This window comes from Danio rerio, chromosome 3, assembly GCF_052040795.2.
Source record: "Danio rerio strain M-AB ecotype USA chromosome 3, GRCz13ab, whole genome shotgun sequence".
Lineage (NCBI taxonomy): Eukaryota > Metazoa > Chordata > Actinopteri > Cypriniformes > Danionidae > Danio > Danio rerio.
In genome coordinates, this window is record NC_141023.1 from 30321989 (window position 1) to 30341789 (window position 19801).

Sequence of the window (19801 nt, forward strand, 5' to 3'; positions counted from 1 at the left end):
ATTACTCAGAGTTGTTATGGCTGAAATACATATATTAGTAATCAATCTGTCCAAGGAGGTTTTGCAGTTGCAAGTCTTTACATCACTATTCTAAAATTAGACTTTATTTAACAGTGGGAAATGGTTCTATAAAGGGCACCTATGATGAAAGTTATCTTTTGTAAGCTGTTTGGACAGAACTGTGTAAGTATAGTGTGTCCACAGTCATATTGGGATGATATAAATACAATACATCTCTTTTTTTTAATTTCCTGACGTTAAAATAGGGATCCTATTTTAACGTCAGGAAATTAAAAAAAAGAAATCCCTCCCATTTTGATGCCCACTGCAATGTGGTGTAGGAGTGCGGTTTCCCCACCCATCGAATTGATTGACAGCCATGTATTAACTTGTCTCCATAGTAACTCGTATAATCTTATCAACAAGACAGGACTGCGCAAAGCAACTGAGATTAAAATATCTGTTCAGCTCTCTGTGATCATCAATCATCGCTAAATGTGATCAAGAATGAGTTTTACAAGTTTAAAACGTTTTTAAATCAGTGCATGTTTGTAATGAATTACAGCGATTTTATCGTCTTTAATTTATCACCACAGCTGCATGTCAGTAAAATTATAAAAGACGACGATTCAATCCCAGTTTGTGGACTTTAAATCAGGTTTATTTTGTGCATTAACATAACAGATATTAATACAGCAGTGTATATTAACATGTATCCTGTCACATTTGCCGTGTAAAAACAGTAAAAGTTAAATGCATGCTGTGCATGTGTCCGTGTGTGTGCGTAACGACATTGTGTGACTTACCGTTGCAGAAAGGCTTGAATTAACTCCACAACAAATACATCAAATAATCATTGGTAAAGTTCTGACTGTAGCATCTGCTTCCTTCATGTCTGTCTGTTATCTGACGCAGCCGAAGCAGGGATTAAGGTACACTCTGACAGGCACGTGTAAACGGTGGGGAGAACTAGCATGAAGGGCACAGGGCACAAAATCAGCTACATAGTGTTTAAAGCAGAAATCCAAACATTCTAAAAGCCATAATAATTAATCTGACGGGTGTTTTGAGCTGAAACTTAACAGACACATTCTAGAGATACAAAAGACTTTTATTGAATCTTGAAAAAGGGGTAAAAAAAAAAGGTGCCCTTTAAATCTATCAATAAAACTCTTCTGGGAGTAAGAACTACTGCTTAGAATTACTGCTTTTACTTATTTATTTTTTTAGAATAAAGCAGTTTCACCTAAATATCATCCTTAACATTTTACCTAAAAAAAAAAAGAGGGCAGCACGGTGGTGCAGTGGGAAGCGCGATCGCCTCACTGGAAGAAGGTCGCTGGTTCAAGCCTTGGCTGGGTCAGCTGGCATTTTTGTGAGGAGTTTGCATGTTCTCCCCGTGTTCGTGTGGGTTTTCCTTTGGGTGCTCTGGTTTCCCCCAGTCCAAAAACATGCGGTACAGGTGAATTAAGTAAACTAAAATTGTCTGTAGTGTATGTGTGTGAATGAGTGTGTATGGATATTTCCCAGTGATAGGTTGCAGCTGGAAGGGCATCCGCTGCATAAAACATATGCTGGATAAGTTGGCGGTTCATTCCACTGTGGTGACCCCAGATTAATAAAGAGACTAAGCCAAAAAGAAAACGTATGAATGAATAGGAAACAAAGACCACTACATTTCAATAGCACAAGAGTATTATCAGCTAATTTATCCCTTCAAAACAGTAGACAAAAACAGTAATATAAATTCAGCAAAATTTCAAAGAACACCCCAGCAAACGCGTTGAAAAGCCCTAAATATAACTTATTATTACTTAGAGTATACTCCTACAAGTCATTTTCCTGAACCTGAACATTGACCCTTGATAAATGTGCAGCAGCAGCAAAAGCATACATAGAAAAGTCAATATGGGACGTAATGCACTTCAACAGCAGTAAAAAAAAAAAAAAAAAAGAGGAAAAAAACTGCTGTTCTGGGCTGATGGGCTCACCACCACTGCTTCTGAATCTAAAAATAGCTGTACTTTGATGATGCACTGGTGACTGCTGGGAAAAATTCATGCCCCACTCCCCCTCTTTTGCTGCATCCCTTTTTCCCTCTCAATGGTGCAATTAGCACTAATACACTGGGATCCAGTCCACACAAGTACAGGAGACTCCGGCCAATCGCGCAGATCAATTGGCATGAATGAGCTGTTCCTTATGCAGCACGCGAGGAAAAAAGGAGGACAGCAGCATGCAACTGCATTACTGCAAATGTGTTTCTCTTGTATTCTGCAGCAAAACAATGGAGCTGATAAAGAGGGAGGGAGAGAACGGGAAAGAGAGAGAGGGGAACAAGGAGTGATGCTGTCCTCTGGGATTCAACAAAAGGATTGTGCTCTACTTATGTGCATACACACGCTCAACCGCTGCTGTGAGAAACACCCCAGTGCCCTGTGCTCACACTGATGCAGACACCATCACACGCTGGCTGTACTTGAGAACCCAAAGCGCTAGACCAATCTCAGCAGCAGGACTTGTGTTTGGGTCCTTCATCGGTCACAAGCGGGAACAGCTCTGGCAGTGCAAAATGAACTTAGCTAAAGCCAGATATGACCATACATGACACTCTTCCCCATTTGTTACTGAGGCAATCAAAAACAACACAACCAGAATAGCATAAAACTAGAAAAAGACCAGGTTAAACCAGAAAAGTCCTGATGTATGTGAAGGGGCAGCACTGTCATTAGATTTATGAGCAAATATCTCTAGTCAATGAAAAAGATGGAGATAGTTGAGCCAGAAAGTTCAAACATAAAAAAAAGACAAGTGTAGCAATGCGTGTAATATACTGAGATGGTAAATTTACACTATAATAGCAGAGGTACCACATTTGAATTAAATAGTGGTTTTCTGATGACATTTAATTTTTTGTCATTAATACATGCTAATGAAAACATTAGCCATCTTAAAAATATAATTCACCCAAAAGTGAAAATTCTGTCTTAGATTACCTATTTTGTTCAAGAATGTTATTTGTATATTTTGGTCATTAGATTTTCATTTTAGAAACAAATATTGAAAAACGAGCCGATTTTTGATTTTAGTTTTAAAATTTAAGAAAGAAAATTGAAATGCAAGGTGATTTTCTTTTTCATGGTGAAAACAGAAAAGCAAAATTTAACAATGAGTTAATTCTCATTTGATTTGGAATAACAAAATATAAAATCACCAAAAAACAAATATTAATAAAAACTTGTTTTTTATATTTCTAAACCAGATAGGCCGACTCATTCACAGCGACGCAATGCTGCCACACACAGGCTACTGTTCTAGCTACCATATGCTTTTTTTTCCACTCAATTGTGTTAAAAATTTAATTTTCTTGTGATAGCGAGATTTCGTTAAAACATGTTTCCCTCATTAAAGCTGGTTAAATATATTATATTTATTATTCCTTCATTTATTTTCTTTTTGGCGTAGTCCCTTTATTAATCTGGGCTCGCCACAGCGAAATAAACAGCCAACTTATCCAGCATGTTTTACACAGCGGATGCCCTTCCAGCTGCAACCCATCACTGGGAAACATCCATACACAATCATTTATACACATACACTACAGACAATTTAGCCTACCTAATTCACCTATAACGCATGTCTTTAGACTGTGGGGGAAACCGGAAAACCCGGAGGAAAACCAAGTAAACACGGGAAAACAGAATTTAAGTAGTCCATGTTGTTCCAGTGATTAAAGCGATGGGGATGCTTTTATTTGTGTGTCATGTTGATGAAAGATCTGACATTCTGAAGATGCAGCCATTACTGAAAGCACAGAGCTGTTTACAAGCGGAAGAGTACTACTGTAATGTCTGCAATCATGTCTGAAGACTTCGAAATAGAATAGGACTGTATTTCTTGCCAGTTATGTAAAATTCAACAAACAATTTACATACAGCATTCCTCGTCATTATCATAAACCAAACCTAAAGAAACTAAAGCGTACATATGCTTTTCTTGACGGAACATCCAAAAGAATCCTTTGTGCTAGGCTAAATATTCTTGTATGTGCATTTGCACTTTATTTTTATCAACTGCAAACTTGGAGCAAGCTTATATAATGTGTAAAAGAGTCAAAACAGCACAAGGGACTCGCACAAAAAGATTTAATGCAAATAGGCAGCCTATCCAACACCTGTTCAGAACTGTTATATGCAACTATGGCAACAAAAATATGAGGTATGGTTGAGCATTCTGTCCTTTTCATGGTCTCATCTTATGGCATCATGTCCTGCATTTAGTCTGTTGAGACATCTTTGAATTATGTTGGATTAATATTTAAAGAAAAACAATTGAGATTTAACATTTTTGTACTTTACTCTTAGGACGTATTCACACTAAGAAATTGAAACCCTGCCCATGCACATTTGACCCCCATTTCCCAGTTTGTTTGACAAGTTTGAGTGCTCTAAATTAGGCCCAGGGATCGTTAAATTTGCCAGACCTGGCCTAGTTGGGAGATGTGCGCCAGAGTGCGGTTTGGTTGGGCTTTGGCGCAGTACACTTGTAGTGTGAGTGCAAAGCAAGCCTAAGCACGAAACTAAAGACATAACGTCACTTTTAAGGGACTATTTCTTATGGATTTATCAATCATTCTTACTTTTCAATGAATGTGAGCTGCCATAGTTTATTATTGATACAAACCCACTGCTGCACGACAGCTGCAGGAATGAAAGCGATTCTTTTCTGTTAAACTAAACAGTCGGATTATCGATATATCCCCAAGCGTGCTCAGGTTCAGAAGGCAAAAAATGCAATGTGAGTGCGGGCCAAGTGTGAGTGGGGAAGAGGGATCATCGCACCTGAGCACAATTCAAGACAACCATGCCTAGTGTGAGTACACCCTTAGTTAAGCATAGATCATTTAATCAGATTATATAATTAGCATCTTACACAAATAATCATTTTCCTATTTAAAGCTTGACTCAAATGTAGGCCCACAAGGAATCTGCATGCGCAGAATTCCGCAGATTTTTAGCCATCATTAATTCTGTTTATTTACTTGAGTAAATGTGTGTAAATTTGTATTTATTCAGTTTTTTTTTATTAATTAAAGTAATATTATTGACTAATATAAAAATGTTCATCAGATTTATGTACAATGCAGTATGTACAGTCACATTTTCTGTCTTTTAGTAAAGATATTATATAAGACACTTGCTTTGTTTACCAAATAAAGTAAATCTAATTCAATTTGTATTTTAAACATTAAATAAAAGTTTTAAAAGGATTACTTTTTATTTCATATATTAAGGTTTTAGTTATGATACTCCCAAAATCATTCCGCAAAAATCCGCAGATTTTTACCAAAATTCTCTGCAGAAATAGCAAAAAACATCTGCAGATTTCATCTGGCCCTACTCATATGTTTTTAAATCACGTACAACAGAAGACAACAGAAAATGAAAAGTTGCTATTCTCTAATTCGATATGTCTATAGGATCTATACTCTCATTCTGGAGTAATAATCAAGGAACTTTGCAGTCGTACCATGGATGCAGCAGGCATTAACATTATATTAATATTATATACGTGATAATATGCAGTGTAACCTGCTCAGCCCTGCTGCAGTCATGGTATGGCAGATCCTTGATTATTACACCAAAATAAGTGTATAGTTCCTAGCCATATTAGTCAAGAAAATTACAACCTTTCTTCTTCCGTCTGCCTTAGTACATGATGTAACTACAAAATAGTCAAGCTTTAAATAGGAAAATTATCAAAACTCTTTGGAGATTTTGAGCGATATGCAAATGGTCTAATCAGATTTTTTTTTTTTAAAGTGTCCTTGCCAGCCTGGAGATTGGTTAAATGAATTCAAAAATAGTAAAACTCAAAGATTTAACTGTAGGGGAGTTGAGCCTATTAAAAAAAAAAAAGTAGTGTTCATTTAAGTCAATCTGCACCAGAATTACACTTTCATGGGTCTGACTTTATTTGGTGAGCCCCAAGGTTTTAAGAATATCACACTTGTTCACACTAGGCAACTGAGTTTGTTACTTAAACAAATCTGCCTAGTGTGAACACATCCAAAAGTTCTCTCACCCTAAACATGCATAAGGTATCAATTTAAATGCCTATGGTTGCATTTATAAAAGACAAAACAAAAGACTCTACACTCAGTCCTGGAGGGCCTGTGTTCTGAAAAGTTTAGCTCCAACCCTATCAAACACACCTGAACCAGCTAATCAAGCTCTTACTAGGTATGTTAGAAACTTCCAGGCAGGTGTGTTGAAGCAAGTCGGAACTTAAGTCAGCAGGACACCGGCCCTCCAGGACCGACTTTGGACACCCCTGCTCTACACTGTAGGTGATGCCTAAGAGTGGCTGTGAATATCTACTATGTCCTTGAGCCCAAAGGTAAAGGTTGCCAGAAACCTTGTCGGTGTCATGACAATTATTAATTTCTTCTATTTATACAGTGCGTTTCTGGACACTCAAAGCACATTGGGGGAATCGACTACCAGTGAGCAGCATCCACCTCGATGATGCGCCATATTGCGCCAGACCACACACCAGCTGATTGGTTGAGAGGAGACAGATTGATAAAGCCAATTATGATATGGGGATGGTTAGGAGGCCATGCTGGCCAGAGGCCAGTAGGCAAATTCAGCCAGAATGCCAGAGTTAAACCTGATGCCAGGGTTAAAATGATAAGAAATGTGATAAATAAAATATCTCCGTCAAACAGAAATTAGGGAAAAAATAAACAGGGGGAACCAAACAATGTTACATTAAAGTTGCCATTGGTAATTAATAATATGTAAAAAAGACCTAGAAATCTTTGCTTTATATTAACTAATGTAGTATTTATTATTATAAATGTATAAAAGAAAAAACAAAAACAATCCCAATCCCAATACACAACTCAAGCTACACGTTTTGGCCTTGATTCGACATCTCGCTGATGTCTTGTGCATTGTTCTCTGCCTATAGTTTTGCAGAAGTTACATTTTTGAAAACCAGATTTATTTACAACAAAAATATCAATGTAATCAATGTAATGAATAGGCCCACACGGAATCTGTGCACACAGAAATCTGCAGATTTTCAGCCCATGGAGTCTATTCATTTAGTTGTGTGTAAATTTATATTTACTCAGTTTCTAAATTATTTTAACATTAGTCAATAATATTACTGAAATGTTTATATGACTTACTTACAATACAGTTTGTAAAGTAATAATTCCTGTCTTTTAGTAGATATATGGTAGATATATTACATAAGAGACTTGCTTTGTTTACCAAATAAATGGATCTAATAGGATTTGCAATGTTAACATTAAATAAAAGTTAAAACTGTGTACTTTTTTAATTTAACATATTAAGACACACGAAATCAATCTGCATAAAATCTGCAGACTTTATACATTATTCTGTGCAGAAATAGCAAAAAATGTCTGCAGATTCTGTCTGGCCCCTGCAAAACCCAACAGTCAACTTTATCAAATGAAATGTTTGTAGTTAACTCAAAATTGACTGAAAGTTAACTCCACTCGTTTTTTTTTTTTAAAATCGAACTCAGCATTGAAGGTAATGAGTTAATTTAATACCTCATTACTTCAACTTAAATGGAGTAAGTTCACAGTACTCATATAGATTAGTTTTTAAACTCAAATGGTTTGTAGAACTTGGTTTCCTCAAACAGTTTGAGTTGCCTTAACTTATTGGGTTTTACAGTACTCAATTTGACTTCTCTTCATTTATTGGGTTTTACTGTGGTCAAATTGCTTCATTTACTCAAATGGATTAAGTTTACAGTACTCGTTAGGATTAGTTTTTGAACTTAAATAGTTTGCTGCAATCGGTTTCCTCAAATGGTTTGAGTTACCTCAACTTTTTGGGTTTTACAGTGTAGTAATAAGTAATGTAAGAGTAATAAAATGTCATGCGTTAACATCCCCTAACACTTTCGCCAAAGAGAGAAACTCTCATGGCAAAGAAGGGAAAAACAGATGGAAAGAGGAAATAACGAGAGAGAGTTTAGGGAGGTGAGCGAGGAAGGACAGAGCTGAAGTAGGCCAGAGCGCAAGGGAGACCGTCTGTCCCAGATCAGTCCTTTACCGCGAGCAGAATAAGAGAGGGCGGAAAAACGTAAACGGAAGTGCGTAAAGCGACTGGGCTAAATCCGAACACTTGAACTACCCTCCCCAAGAGTCTTTACAGCAAATATTAGAAAACCTTCCACTACTGGGCAAACACACAGAGGTCAAGAAAACTCACGATTGTATAGGCGACGGTGAAAAGAAAAAATGGGAGAAGTGGTCAGGAAAAGCTGAAAGGGCAAGATGGAACAGAGAACAAATACAACTTGACAGCAGTTTAGTAAAATGAACAGGAATGAAACAGTGAACACCATATCAAGCCTCCACGCTGGCCTAATTTAAACAGATCCATTGGTATTGATCTATGCTGTCCAGGTAGCAGCCACTGCCTGGATTCATCAGCCTAGACAGGTAAATGTGTCATTAGAAATCGCTCCGTATGGACATGCCTGTTAAACGATTGCACCATTGCTGTGCTCATTTAGAAGACAGTGTGAGAAGCAGATCAGACTGCGGAGAACTGTCAATTGTCCACACACTTGGGTTGTAGATTTTATGTGAGAATGCAATCATTCGTCTAAGCCTGCTCAAATGGCTTGAGTACTAACTGTCATCTACTCTTACAAGTGTGAGGATGCATTGCAGGAGATCTTTCCACAAAGCATAATGAGGGAGAAGTGTTTGAACTACAGAGAGCCATGGTTCTCTCTACCAGCACGGTTCCCCAAGCAAAGACATAAAAGAGGCTACGCGATACATACAATTACAGAAGAGCTGCAAAACTTCACTATGCACTAGGGATGGGTCAAGATGGTTGATAAGATTTTCAATAGCAAAATGTGTGAACATTGATTAAGAGTGACCGAAAGCTGTTACGGTTACACATTACTTTGATTATAGAAAGGCTTATTCATATTACACTGGCAAATTTGATGTGTTTCATTAGTTGCTCATGTAACAAACTGAACATGTTTACTTGACTGCTTGACATGGTTGTAGAATGTATGAGACCACATTAAAATCTGATGATTTATCTTTATTACATTGATTACAAATTCATTGAAATGCAAAACAAGCTCATTTCATTGCATTCAAGTTTGGTGAACTCTGAACAATGAATCAAGTGTATTACATGACCAAATGTGACAAAGAATATGGGTTGGACGTCTTAAAGGATTAGTTAAACTAAAAAATATTTATTTATTGTTTACTCATCCCCATGTCTTTACAATCTCTTGAGACCTTTGTTCGCCTTTGGAACACTAATGACAATATTTTAGATCAAATCTGAGAGGTCCTCCATCCTTCATAGACAAAAAGGGTCACAAGACATCTTAAGTCCAGAAAAGGAACCAATAACATTGTCAAAACATTTAATGCTTCTCCAGGGGTTCAACTGTAATCATATGAAGCTACTAGAACACATTTGTGCACCAAAAACACCCTGTAAAAATGACTTTTCAACCAAAATGTACGTTTATCTGTCCAGTATGGCATGATCATAGCTACAAAAGTTATCCATTGTTTCTGGAAGAAAAATATTAGGCCTCTTTTTTTCTGACTGGCTTCTTGGACTTTATATTTAGAAATAATAAGATATACCTGTACTGGGAACTCTCTAAAACACCATAAAGACTAGTAGTATGGTTTATTTCTGTACATTTTTTGCAAGTTTTTTCTCTCTGTCTCTTTACATCCATTGCTTGTATTTCACATTTTTTCTGTTTCATGCTTTATTTTACATTTTGCACAGATTATTGTTTCATGATGGGTTTGTCTGTCTATTCCTTGTGTTTCTGTCTGGTTTCTGCAAAAACTTTAATAAAAAAATATTTTAAAAACGACTTTGTTTGCCCTTTGAAAGTCTCATTACCACTGCTAGAAATTGAGGGAGCTCTCAAATTTCATCTAATTCGTTTTATTTTGTGTTTTGAAGATAAACGAAGGTCGCAGGGAATTGGAATAATATGAGTGTAAGCAATAAATTAATTAATTATAAATTAATTTAAAATTTAATTAAATTATAAAAAGTTACATTTTTTTTTTTTTTGGTGGAACTACTCCTTTAAAACAACACTAAAATATTTAAATCTAAAATCATTTGTTCATTTTGGATGCATCATTTCATGAAATAAACTAATGGGGAACGAGGAACAAGAACACAGACTTTATAGTCACACTTAAGCATGTTGAAATGTATATTCATTAACTTTTCTTTGGCTTAGTCCCTTTATTCATCAGGGGTTGCCACAGGGGAATGCACCGCCAACTTATCTAACACATGTTTTACACAGGGGATGCCCTTTCAGCTGCAGCCCAGTGCTGGGAAACACCCATACACACTCATTCACACACATACACTACAATTTAGTTTAATCAATTGTGGGGGAAACTGGAGCACCCAGAGGAAAATGTCAGCATATTTTTATTATAGTTGTCATCATAACTTCATTTTTATTTAGTCTCCGTCTAGTTTTTGTCGATAGAAATTCGTTCGTCATGAAAATTATGAAAACATTTTTCTTAACGAACTTAACCATACTCCTCACAAAAATGCCAACTGACCCAGCCAGAACTTAAACCAGTGAGGCAACAGTGCTAACCAATGAGCCATCGAGTTGCCCGAAAATCAATATGTTTTCAAATGAACTTAAATAGATATTAATAGAACAGATTAAGAGAAAGCTGTTATTTATTTTAAAATGTAATAATATTTAAAAATATTACATATTTAGTCTTTACTAATCAAGCAAATTCAAGTAAAATGAGTTTGTACAAAAACCTATATTTTTTCAATCTCATAAATATGTAACTATGCAGTTCACTACTCTGGACACGTTCATGTGTATGTATGAGATGGAGAGGTCAATGCGGATAAGGGGAGAGGCTGGGTTTTCCAGAGCACTGAGCAGAAGGGTGCCAGTGCTGTTCTAGTTTCCCAATTTATCAATGGCCCGTTCAATGTGGCTAATTTTAACTCTCTTTGTGTGTCTTTGTCTGATTATCCACTCTGTCATCCTATCTCACCCCCCCCTCCCCCATTGCGAACATACACACACACACACACATACACCAGAGAATCTGTGTGTGTATATTCGTTTGAATTTAAAGGGAAGATGGAGAGAGAGTGTGGAAAAGAGCATGTGACAGTTGTGACAGCGTGTGACTGAGGACATTTTTTTTAACAAGCAATGTTGGCAACACCATTCTGCCCCAATATCTGTGCCAGGAAAACAAATTTAAAAGCTTTTGTCTCTTTTAAAAGTTAACATAATAATCTCCTTTCTAGTCTTTACCAGGATACAAAAAAAAAAAGTTCAGTATTCTTATTATTGGCAATTTGGCATATGGATAATTAAGCATATATCTGACCAAATTCAGTGATTGCTATGCATAAAAACAACCAAGGACCCTAATATCAGACACCTGCGCAAAAAGGCGCAAGATGGGTTTTGTTGATATTTTGAGACCAGTGCAACCCTAATTTTCATGTTTTGCACCACGTTGTTTAAATAGCAAATCCATTTGCGCAACTTTGTGGACTCATGATTGTGCTGGTTTAGAAAGGAGGTGTGTTAAGGCACATTGTTGGAGAGTTGCTATTTTGAGGAACTGAAATAGACCATGCTGTTGACCAACTGAAAGCTGGTCTAAAGTCCAGCAGAGTGCGTTAGTTGTGCGCCTATGCGTCCAAATGCTTACACATTGATTTATACACACAAGATGTAAAGCAATACACAAATTTCTTTACATTTAAAAAAAATTAAAGATTTTAAATTTTACAAAAATTATTATTTACTGCATAGATATAAAAACCACTGCCTCCAACTTTTTTCAGTTTATTCATGACAGATTGCTTTTGTATAATTTTATTATTATTATTAGCAGTATTATTTATTATATGCATGTTTATATTTGTTTTAATAAAAAATAGTTTAGTTTTGGTCTACCTGTTGGGTTTTTGACCATATAGGGCATACGAATAGGACGTGTGTTTGGATATAACTGTTCTGTTTTGACCACACTTCGTTATTTTTGTACATTTTTAACTTTGCTTGAAATTAGTACTGAATTTAGAAATATTCTTAAAATAAATCTTTGTGCTTAACAAACCAAATTAAATATGTAGACTAATGGATGTCTTCATTGGAGTGCATACAACACTGTTACCTTATGCAAAAAAGTAAGGGAGTAAAGTAAAGAGTAAAAATAAAGTAAAGAGAAAGAAGAGGCCAAATGGAGCAGGTGTGTTCTTTATCCTCTCACTGCAGATGGTCTTTTTAGCATTTTTCTCACTAGTAAAGCATTGAGTTTTTCCCACTTACAAAGTTCACCATGTAAATAGCAAATGCATCATGGCATGACCCGACTGACTCTAAAAGGGAATGGGAGATTAGACTTTGAATGATGTAATGCACATTATGCTCAAAACACACCCATAACTCATTAAGAGAATAAGCACAACCCTGTTAGACAATGCGCCATCCTAAGAATTGCAATTGCAAGTGGATTCAGACACACCCTTAATGCTTTTGCGTCATGCGTTTTAGAGTTTGCACCTAGATCGTTAAAATAAAGCCGTAAGCTTTCTCTATAAATGTACTGTTGTTTTTATTATTTTACTGTAAAGCAAGACAATAAAATAATCCAATCTAAATTAACTTTTTTCCAAAAATGCCCTTTATACTGTCATGCACCACATTTTTACCAGCTGGAGGAAATAATTAAACACAAAGCTTCTTTTGTCTTTGGATTCATTACTTATTTTTCCCTCCCCCACGTTTCTCTCTCTCTCAATAACCAGCTAGAAATACATATATCATGTAATTACGGGTGACCACAGCAACGACCTGCAACAATTTTCTTCTTCTGGGTTTAGAGGAGGATATACACAAGAAATAAAGCCTTCTAATAATAGATTCAGCAGATAATGGCAGAGGACAGTCCCTAACTAAATCAACACACAGTCCTGTGTAACAGCACATGCACACACACTGCTGGTGCCTCAAGATTTCTTAAGATCTAAGTAAAAGAGACTTTTCCAGTGGCACCATTCACTTGTGACACTTACAAGCCAAGAGAAGAGGAGTTTTCTGTCTGCTTAAGGGGCATTCAGTGGGTTGTCTGAGCAACAGTGTGTATGTGTGTGTGTGGGGGCGGAGAACAACCTGTAGCAAAAGGTGTGATTACTGGAATTGCTTGAAAAGTACGTAATCTACTTATAAGATTTGTACTACATATTAAACTGGTAAATAGCATGTAGCAAATAAACATAGTAGAAAGCAAAGTTAACATAAAATGGAAACTGCCGTCATTTTCCAATCCTCACACTGTTTTTAAAGTAATTGCACTTGCATGTTCTTTGATGCAAGACGGATTTTTTAAATCATCTCATGTAAATTTCTATTTAATGGATTATAAAGCTTTTAAAAGTCAAAAAGATCACAGACGCATTATGAAAGTGGTCCACCTGATTCAAGAGCAATAGTCTGCATATGAAATTGTAAACATCATGCTTCAGAATATGGGAATTGAAAAGAAATGGGCTGTTATAGCCATCATTAGGCCATCTTATATGTAGGCAACTTGTTCAGTAAATGATTAAAGATTATTTTGGGCTGAAACCCTGGCCTTAGTAATTAAAAAAATGCAAGTAAACAAATACCGGCTCTATGAAAGCAGAAAAACAAACATACAAACAAACTGAAATGGATAAAAAAAAATGTGTGTTGTTTTGCTCATCAGAATGGTACTTGTGATTCTTCTGCATGCTCCAATCCTTCTACAATTTTGCAAGTGTCAGCCTATGCACATTTGCATCTGCATATTTGTCATAATGGATTTAGAGTTGCAATCAGAATTATTAAACCCCCTTTGCTTTTTTTTCTTTTCTTTTTTAAATATTTCCCAAATGATGTTTTACGGTGCAAGGAAATTTTCACAGTATGTTTAATGATATTATTTCTTTTGGAGAATTTTATTTTGGCTAGAATAAAAGCAGTTTTAAATTTTTTTAAAAATATTTTAAGGTTAATGTTATTAGCATTTTAATGTCACTTTAAGCTGTAATGTCTTGAAAAATATCTAGTCAAATATTATTTACTGTCATCATGGCAAAGATAAAATAAACCAGTTGTCAGAAATGAGTTATTAAAACTATTATGTTTAGAAATGTGCTAGTGCAAGTGGTCCGTTAAGCCCAGTCACCAGCATGAAGCACACTCAGAATTGCACAAATCATGGAGTAAAAAAGTGTCTTGTGCATACGAAGAGGAGAGAGTGTGTCACTTATGCCGAGTTTAGTCTGCAAAATTTTCAAAGTAATCGAGTCACAGATGTTTTCACACTGCATGACTATCTGGGCTAACGTTCCGTCTGTGCTTCGTTTACACTGTAAGATAGATCGGCCACAGGGCATGACTTTACAATAAAAAGAATCAACATCAACTTTGTCCAAACTACGTCTTACAACCAAAGACACACGAGAAGAGGCAATGAAACAACATGAGGATGATAATAACAAAAGATGAATATCTTTTGTTATTAACTACATAATGAAAAAGAAGCCCTTAGTGGGGTAGACTTATGTACTTATTTTGCTCGCCTGGCTTTTGAATGGAATTAGCAATTTCTCTCAAACTTTATTCATTTTCGAGCCAGTTGTGATATTGCTCAGATGACACGTCAAACAGACACGGTGCTCCTGCCAAATTTACACTAGTTTTTCATCCTTTTCTTGGGTCCAAATAAACTGAAAATCAGCGTTTTTAACTTCTCCCCCAACCTCCTGCTGGCCTGCAGATACCCATACTAGTGGATGCTGCTCTCTCACTGGCTGTAGGTAATCGCCAATGTTGTTTTCAATCAGAACACATTTCACACAGCATGATTTGAATTGCTGACAGCTCCATATATTTAGCATGCCAAATATCTCAGGTGTCAGTGACCCATCTGCGAAACTGTCAGATCGCTTCTTGGACAGTTCACACTCTGTGACTGCTACTCACGTGAACGAGCACCGATTTCTCAAAACCTGTCAGCGAGTCAAAATCTGGACTAAAATCATGGAGTCTGAACTCGCATTACACGAAACAGGCTGATCTTTTCCATAAGACCTTAATGTATAGTCTAAGTTATTTTTGTTTTGCCTGTATATATTTTTTCTTTGTTTTGAGGAAGAGGGGGTTGTTGTTGTTTTTTGACTCACAAAGTATTGGTAGCAATTGACTTGCATTTTATGAACCATCATAGGACAGAGTTTATCTTCTCGTTAAACAAAAGTCACCAACACATTGAGGACCAGAGGGTGAGTAAATTCAATTGGGAATCCGATCCCTTTTTAAGGCGTGAGAATATGACGTTTGGTCTCGACATTTTTAGGATTTTGTGCAACAATTGACTTTGAGTAATCAGTTAATATAAGCTTTACAAAATCTTGGCAGAACGATTTGTGAACAAGATTATCAGTGAATAATCACTTAAATTTTGGATCTGACACAAAAAGCTATTTTATGGCTTGATACAGTGCAGAAACAGACTAAATGTGTGATACACTTTAAGACAACAGGGATAATATTTAATATTCCTCCCTTTGTTTCCCACAAAATTTTTAAAAAGTAACAAAAATTTTGAAACAACGATGTGAGTGAATAATCAATGACAGGAATTTCCTTTTGGGTGACTACTGCTTTAACAGCAAATTGCATCATGCATTGCATATGCTGGCGAGAAAGAACAAAATGCAGTGAACAGGAAAGAAAACCGATGTGCCATTTAAGAGCAGCAGTCATACAAGAGCTGCCACGCTTGCAGATCAGTCCGTTAGCACTGCTGGGTGAGTAAGTCTGCTTGCATGCCAATGTATGTGGGTGGGTGTGTTTCAGGGAGTGACAGGATACTGCATATGAGGCTTCTCTTTAAAAAACAGAGGAGAAGAGCACAATATACTCTGCACAAAGAACCAATTTGCATAGTGCACTTGCCATTTTTATCATAAGGATCTATTTCTTTGCCAAGCTCTCATGTAAAACATCAAAAAAACTTACTATCTGCAGATGCAGTGTGCATCTATTCTTGCTGTGCTTCATGCACCTCCTGTTTTAAATGAAACCTCAGCATCTTTAATGGATGAGCTGAATTCCCTGTATGATACACACGCTGCAACCAATATACATCTAATAAGCAACACCAACCTACTCGCATCATTCACTCTTTACAGCAGATACAGCACATGCAGGGGCTACCTCAGTTTCCCAATAGCTAATTGTGAAAGATGTGAATGGCTCAACTTTGAATGGCAAATCACCAGCCAGCATGTACTCTTAAAACCCAGATCCATTCATCTCTCGTCCTCCACACAGTTTCACCAGCCTCCTGTTCCATGCATTCCCCCCGGCACAGGCGTCAAGAGAAATAAGCCCCACTTACTGTCTTGCTGTGGTTGCCTTTTTTTGTAGATCCCTCCTTTGTAAATGGAGAGAATGATAGCAGTTATAAAAGAAGGGGAAAATCCAGCAGCTGGCTAAAAAAAAAAAGCAGCAGCAGGCGATTAAAAAAAAAACACACACAATAACGGCGAAAAGAGAAGAGGAGAGAGGACAAATAAACCAAAAAAGAAAGAAAAATGAAATGGAGGAAAATAAAATCACCGCGGCAACAATTAGGCCTTTGGAAATTACATTTTAGAGTGTGTCCCGTGAGCCGGTGAGCGCTGGGAGCCAATGCATATCCTCAGCTGGCAGACACCGTTCCAGTGGCCGTGCAATAGTAACACTTCTATTTCCTTGGTTCTGACAATCGATTTCACCCTCTCTCTCTTTCTCTCTCTCTCACGCTCTCTCCCTCCTCCCTCCTTTTCTCCCTGCCACGTTCAAACAGCCCTGATCGCTCGTTCTCTTTCAGCTGGTTGGTTGGCTGCAATCCTCTCTCATCCTCTTGTTTCCCTCCCTCCATACCTACCTTTCTCTCTCTGTCTCTCTCTCTCTCTCTCTCTCTCAATCACTTTTGCCCCTCCCCCTCTCCTCCGTCGTCTTCTCCATCAGAACCTAGATACAAGGCAGAAGACCCCTCCTACCCGCTCCCCTTCTCTCCAGCTTTCTTTGATGTTGTGAGGAGTTCTAGACTCTTGGCTGAGTAGAAGATGCCTTTGACAGACTATGGCGGTTTCTGATGATGGCATGAAAGAAGAGAAGAGATGAAATGAAAAATACATCAGGCTACACATTCTGCACAAAGCAATAATGTGAACTCGGGCTAAATTCATTATGTGGGAGACAAAAGAAAGAAAACTGCAGCATAGGGTGAAGCTGGTGGAGGAAAACAGCAATAGCGACTTTATGAGCAAACGCGCCTTTTGAAATGGGCAGGACAAGAAACTTCAGCTCTGCTGAAAGAGACAACTGTTAAGACAGAAATCACAAGCTGTAAATTCATCTGAAGAGGAGTGAACCACTTAATAACTTTGGAAAGGCAAGATAGAAAAATATGCCTGGTGAGAAATGCAGATAATGCTTAGTGAGCTCTAATTAAAACCAAAACATTGGGTGGGAAAAAAAACTATTCTCCATGGAAGCTTTTTTACAAAATCAAGGTAAAACAAATGAGTAAAATCAGTTTTTCTACAATAAGGCACATCTTATATGCTTACTTAAGGATCCTTAATAGGTACAAATGCTGTGATTAAATGCACCAAAAAATGCACAGCTAATTGAATTATTATTATAAAAAATACATATGAACATGTTTATTTGTACAGACTCAAGTCTACATAGATTGCATCCCAATCATCACAAATACTGCAGAAGACCTATTGGAAACCGCATGAACCCAAGATTCTCAGTCAAGTTTGGTGAGAAAAAAAAATAAAGTTCAGTATGGGGGTGTGTGAAAGAGCTGTAGAGTGGATAGTAACATTGACAGATTGAGGTATCAAGACATTTGTGCTGCACATTACATTACAAATCACAGGAGAGGGCAAATTCTTCAGCAGGATAGCGCTCCTTCTCATACTTCAGGAATAACATCAAAGTTCCTGACAGCAAAGAAGGTCAAGGTGTTCCAGGATTGGCCAGCCTGGTCACCAGATATGAGCATTATTGAGCATGTCTGGGGTAAGATGAAGAAGAAGGCATTCTGATGAACTCTAGGAGTCCTGCACGAACGCTTTCTTTGCCATTCCAGATTACTTTAATAAGTTATTTGAGTCATTGCAGAGATGTATGGATGCAGCCCTGCAAGCTTTTGGGAGTCGTACACAATATTAATTCTTTTTCCACTGCAGCATGACTTTATATTCTATACTGTACATTATTTCTGGTAAGTGACAAGACTTTTGTCTAAGCAATGTCGGACCTTTCTGACCTAATTAAATAATTAAAAATCAAGACATGTTCATGTTTTATTTTGGTAAAATAAGTGTAATCCAGAGGCCTTTGCCTTTATAAGCTACTTCTGATACCAAATGATCAACTAGAAGTCAAGTTATTATTTGTTGTTGCTAAAACTTGGATAGGTGACAAGACTTGTCAGGTATGAATGCATCGCTCTGTTAAAAGCATGCAATCGCTCAGATAGAAGAGTCATTCAGTACACCTACTGTCAGGAAGGATTGAGAAAAGAAAGAAAAGAAGAAAGAAAAGAAGGACATTCAGTCTCAAAAAAGTGTACTAAACACCAACACGTCAAAAAGTAGTATGTAATGTTCCATGTCACTATGACATTGAAACAGCACAGATTTCAATTGTATTTCAAGACAAAATCACCAAAGAAAATAAATTAAATTAAGGTTTTCAATTTTATTCTTTAAATCTGATTTGTGCCTAACACTTTCATCAATACCAAGTGTAAACTGGAACGCATTTATGTAACCAGCTCTATCTTCTGCTCAGTTAATTGAGCATAGAATGTGTGCTGTCACATGTTTGAAATACGTGCATATGAGATTGAATTTATAGCATGCAAGACATTCATTGCATTGCAACTTGTAACATGTAAGACAAACTATAAAATTTGTTGTCATTGCCATTTAGCCAGAACAGTCTCTCAACAATATTAATGCTGCTGAGACCTTGTAGTCTAATGGTGCAGTAGACAACATATGTGCATTTTTATCCTGATATTTCCAAAACAATCTCCAATACAAAGCCTTGTCTGTTGCTCTACCACTTTGTCTCTAAACTCCAGCTAACTGGACAAATTTTTTTAGGAAAGGTATTTCTTTATTTTGAAGTCCTTCAATGTTAATTAAATTGTGCTATTAACTTCCAGCTAAAAACTCTTTACTTTGTCCCTCAAGATTTCCATCCAATGTTGCCATCAAGCTTTTACCACTCCTACCATGTACTTTGTTTTATAGCACCAGGTGTTTCCAAAACTCTCCCATACATTTCCTTTTTCATCTATTATCTCTGTACTAACTGACTGTTTTTTAACTCAAACTCTTAAGATTCCCAGCAGTCTCCAATGTCTTTCATCACAGAACCTTTTCTCAGATTTAATTAAATGTAGTCAGATTTACATTTGATAGATGTGCCTGATACCATCTATGCATGTCGCAAAACAAATTTAAGTAAATACAAAAAACTAAATTTCCCTCCAAACTGTTTTGATTAATAATTTTAATCTGACATTTACTCTAGACAAAACTAAACAAAAATGCAGCTTTAAAAAAATGGTGTACACGAATTCAATTATAAAAAAAATAACGATAAAAACATTTTA

The 19801-nt window shown here is 36.7% G+C and overlaps 1 protein-coding gene across 4 annotated transcripts in view; it reads right to left on the minus strand.

The window, feature by feature from the left end:
* shank1 (SH3 and multiple ankyrin repeat domains 1) overlaps nt 1-16860 on the minus strand; it is a 167119-nt gene extending 150259 nt beyond the window's left edge. For 2 of the 4 annotated variants that reach the window (XM_087244604.1, XM_087244601.1), the window contains exon 1: nt 16511-16860. The gene's annotated coding sequence lies outside the window, so the exon portion shown is untranslated. The remainder of the gene's footprint in view (nt 1-16510) is intronic. The other 2 variants (XM_087244602.1, XM_087244603.1) reach the window with 2 other exon arrangements.
* Between the last annotated feature and the right edge of the window lie 2941 nt (nt 16861-19801).